The following is a 5,113-nucleotide window of genomic DNA, read 5'->3' as shown; positions in this document are numbered from 1 at the left end:
GACAATCAAGGGAAGATACAGCTAGTGCATCTGCATGCTCATTTAGAGCTAAACCTCTATGGCCTGGTACCCAAACTAGTCGGACGAGTCGCACATGTGTAGGAATGAGCGAGTAGAAAGTTTCTAAGGTACGCGAAAAAGTTGGTGAGCTTAAGGCAGTACAGACCGAGAGACAGTCTGTTATAACAATCACCGCTGATAGATCTTGCGGCACTTTACGCAATGCAAGGTGTTGGGTGGGCTTCATTATGCTATCCTTCGTCATTCTTCGAAGAAGCGTGGTATCCACTACACACTTGCAAAGAATTTTGTGCAAATTGTTTATGCAGTGGCTGGTGAGGACGAAGCGGGTATGCGCCACACCTAATAGGTGGTCAAGAACAAGCTTTTGTAATGAGTTGGAGCATCGGACAATGCACAATTCGCACGCTGTGACGCCTGGTCAGTCCTTTGCTGTTTTAAAACGCTTTATTATTCATACTAACGCGATTTCTTTCCCTACATCAAGCCTGCCTAAGGAGAGTTTGCAACAAAGTTACGGGCACGGGGTGCCTCTGCAATAAAATGCTGGGCTGTGATGCAGGGTACCCGGGTTCAAATCTCGCTATGTTCTCTGTGTTTTTATTCTTATTTTTTATTTATTATTTCGTATGATAGTGGTTAAAAATACCGGCAGGGGAAAACTACGGCACCACACCCAACCTTTCTTGTGATTTCATAACAGCTTTCCCTGTGAAACGGAATCATGCTACAATGATCACTAAAGGTAAAGAGTCAGCCCTTAAGAAATTAAACACAGAAACAATGGAAAAATTAAGTAGGAGACAGTGACTTGCCACTGAACCCTGGAGTGAGCCCAGCTAGACACTGGGAGTAAGTATTGCTCAAATATCTTTTTAGATGCGGAAGCATCTTATACTCGCGCCTTGTAGTGCGCCGTCCGCACCGCTTCTCGAACGTTCGACAGCTGTCGCGCGCGCATGCGCCGTCGCGCCGTCGCCCACTCTTCCACCATCTGTGCATCCCTTCCTCCTCTACACACCGCGCGCGCTTCACTCCTCCACCATCTGTGCACCCTTCCTCCTCTACACACCGCGTTCGACATCTACAATTCTCCTGATTCTCCAGTGGACGCGCATGTGGCGTCGCGCTTCGAGAACATTCAACAGCTGACAGTGCATGCGCCGTCGAGCTGTATATATACTCAAGGTCGGCGCTCGCTCGCTCAGTTGCCGCTCGTCGGTTGGTTTGTACGGCGCGTCGACGTCCAAGGTCGCGGTGAAATGAATTCCAACGAATCCACAAACACAATGATCGACGTCCCTTCGACCAGCGCCGCCCTTTCGCATACGTGTGTACGTGTTCACTCATTTAACACCCCCTCCTACAACCACGTTAACCAATTTAGCCATCGACCCAAGTAAGTCGCACTTTAACACCCCGTTAACCAATTATATGCTCCGCATCCTCCTCAGTGTTCCCCCGAGGGAAGCTGCGGGCAATTTTTTCACTCTGCCAGAGTAGACAAGTCGGCCAAATGTGGCAATCAAATCTGCCAAGCCTCAGCAGACAGCATGAAAACATCCAGAAGGGACATTATGAAATGCAGTTATAATTTCTTTGCTTCTAGACACAATTTAAAGTATTATATTCGCCATTCGCATTTTTTCTCTCTTTCTGCACTGCGATAGAGATCATTCATTCTATTGTAAGAAGGCTACTGTGCTCATTTACCAAAATAACAATTTCCACATTGATTATTGTCACAGAAAAAGCTCATCAATTCCAACTCGGTTAGAACTTGATGTCAATTTGAACTGATGCTCTGGTCCCGGCAGCACCCTGTTTATTTCTATGGGGGCAAGGAGGCGGGGGGGGGGACTCCGCGATTCAAATGCGTTGGTATCCACAACGGTGAATTCCACAATGGTACATACAGCCGCCCATTTATTTTTTAGACCTGGGTCAATAAACGCCGATTTCCGGCATCCTGGTGTCCGGTTATCTGAACAGCAAAGCAGAAAGCAGTTGCACATGAGTGTTAATCAGGAACATGTGCGTATCGTCCTTCCTTTCGCCGCCATGCTTCGTTATACGGCGCTATCGACGGGATGGTCGACGCTCGCGCGTTCAGGTTAGAAAAATGGCCGGCTGTACCTTGAATTGACACAACACATTCACTACTCAGCACAACAAAACAACGAAGTACTTCAGCAATACTTTTTTGCAGACTAGTTGGTTCATAATTGAAAAAATTGAATTGCTGCACAAACTTGAAGAAAAAAACAAGAGAGACAGGAAAGAGCGCAGACTACCAACTGTTTATTGTCGTTTTTGGAAGCCAATATATACGCATGCTATGCTGCGCTTCCACGATGCGCACAAAACCAAAGATGCCACAAACAAAGCCGACCGAAAACAAATCAAACCAAAATTGACTGCCACCACAATCACAAAAGTGAAAAATGGCAAAATACAAAAGTGATACCCATCACAATCTAAACTGCGTAATTCCAAGGTGCGCGCTCATCTGTTTTTATTTATCTTTTATTATTTATTGCACCAAGCACCAACAAAGGCATGAAAGAAAGAAAACGTACTCTAGACATTTTGTTTAAAAACCCTAAAAATAGCGCTTAGCACCAAATAAAACAATAAATTAACATTTTATATTCACTCCAAGCAGCCCTAATTGAGAAACACGAAGAAGCAGTACGCCGAGAGAGTCAAAAACTATACTAACATAAAACCTTAAAAAACATTACGTAGCGTCACATGGGAAATAAAACATGAACACTAATGAACGAAACAAAAGACGAGGAATGGAAGAGAACACACTGCAAGGCGTTAGCGACAACATTACACATGACCATGTAGGAAGACCATTTCCCTGTCCGAAAGTGAAATTGAAGGCATGCTTATGCACTTGTCATTATATTGCCTGATAAAGTACGCTTCTATTATCTCTCTTTCGGTCTTTTCACGTGCCTTAGCCATGACTGACGCATTCTCGAACCGGGGGGTCCAACCGCATTTCCTACAGTGGAAATCTAAATGACCTCCATTTTTTCCTTTTACGGCCAGACTGTGCTCACGCAAGCGTTGGTTGAGGCAACGCCCCGTCTGCCCTATGTACACCCTCCCACACGACAAAGGGATCAGATATACAACAGCAAATACACACCTAATGAACACGTTCGCATACTTTTTTGTGCATTTTGCCTTCTTCTGTTTAGTCATCAACGAGCAGATCTGTCGCAACTTTGTAGGCGCTGAAAACAGTACATCCACACCATACCTATTAGCCACCTTTTTTACATTATGGGAAACACCATGTAAGTAAGGCATAACATGAATAGGCCTCCTCTTCCTTCCTTCGACGCTTGGACCCATGCCCTTGTATTTTTTAAGAAGGCTTTCACAAGCGCTAGCTAAAAACTGTGCTGGGTATCCAACCGCACCCAGACGAGCTACCTGATTCTCGAAGCTTTCAAACATCAGATGAGGGCAAGACTTGTCGAGGGCTTCCGCACAAGCTGACATCACAATGCCCCTCTTAATCAACTTCGAGTGCGCGCTATCAAAAGGCAATAAGCCTTTATTCGATCGTGGATTGTATTTGAAGCAGATGTGCTCCTTGGCAAACTTCAGCCGTAGGTCCAAAAACTGGATCTCATCTTCAACTGGCATTTCGTGCGTGAACTTCAGGCCACTGGAGTGTCTGTTGAAAACCTCAAGGACACCTTTCACAACACTTTGAACCCGTTCAGATGGGACCTTCCCAAGCACGATAAGGTAGTCGTCCACATACCTGAAGGTGCGAACGACATCCAAATGGGACAGATCATCCTTCAGGCGTTGGTCGAAGGCTGCCAAGAATATGTCACTGAGAACAGGTGCGACTGCTGATTCAATACAAATTCCAGCTTTTTGGACGTAGGTACCCTCCTGGTGGCCGATTGCAGTGGACTCTAGGTAGAATCTTAAAAGTTCCAAAAAGTTACTCACGAAGATACCATGCTTGTTTTGGAAATTAACTTCACCGAATTCTTCGATTGCACTCCTGACAGCATCAAAAAGCGCGCCATGTAGAATTGAGTAAAAAAGTTCTTCCACATCAATAGAAAAAGCTGTGGATGCCACTGGTAAGCTTTCCTTTAAAGTAGAAACGATTTCCAAAGAACTTCGCACTAAGAAAGGGTCACCGCCGTTAAGAGAACCAAGTATGCCTTTTAGGTACCGCGACACTACCCTTTGCCAGCTGCCCTTCTCGGACACAATGAGGCGAAGCGGGCAGGGAAATGGTCTTCCTACATGGTCATGTGTAATGTTGTCGCTAACGCCTTGCAGTGTGTTCTCTTCCATTCCTCTTCTTTTGTTTCGTTCAATAGTGTTCATGTTTTATTTCCCATGTGACGCTACGTAATGTTTTTTAAGGTTTTATGTTAGTATAGTTTTTGACTCTCTCGGCGTACTGCTTCTTCGTGTTTCTCAATTAGGGCTGCTTGGAGTGAATATAAAATGTTAATTTATTGTTTTATTTGGTGCTAAGCGCTATTTTTAGGGTTTTTAAACAAAAATGTCTAGAGTACGTTTTCTTTCTTTCATGCCTTTGTTGGTGCTTGGTGCAATAAATAATAAAAGATAAATAAAAACAGATGAGCGCGCACCTTGGAATTACGCAGTTTAGATTGTGATGGGTATCACTTTTGTATTTTGCCATTTTTCACTTTTGTGATTGTGGTGGCAGTCAATTTTGGTTTGATTTGTTTTCGGTCGGCTTTGTTTGTGGCATCTTTGGTTTTGTGCGCATCGTGGAAGCGCAGCATAGCATGCGTATATATTGGCTTCCAAAAACGACAATAAACAGTTGGTAGTCTGCGCTCTTTCCTGTCTCTCTTGTTTTTTTCTTCAAGTTTGTGCAGCAATTCAATTTTTTCAAGTACTTCCGCAGCAGCACTCATCACTGATTTAGATGCAACATTCTCAGCAGCTTCACAAAGCTTTGCAGATATGTTTTGGTAGCCAGAATGCAAAAAGGTGGCATGTTCACCACTGTCACCAGTGTCGGCAAGGGCAAATCGCAGTTCCAGAATACAACTCAATGGAACTT

The sequence above is a fragment of the Rhipicephalus microplus genome, chromosome X, assembly GCF_043290135.1.
Source record: "Rhipicephalus microplus isolate Deutch F79 chromosome X, USDA_Rmic, whole genome shotgun sequence".
Classification (NCBI taxonomy): Eukaryota; Metazoa; Arthropoda; class Arachnida; order Ixodida; family Ixodidae; genus Rhipicephalus; species Rhipicephalus microplus.
Note: the sequence above shows the minus strand (reverse complement) of the source record.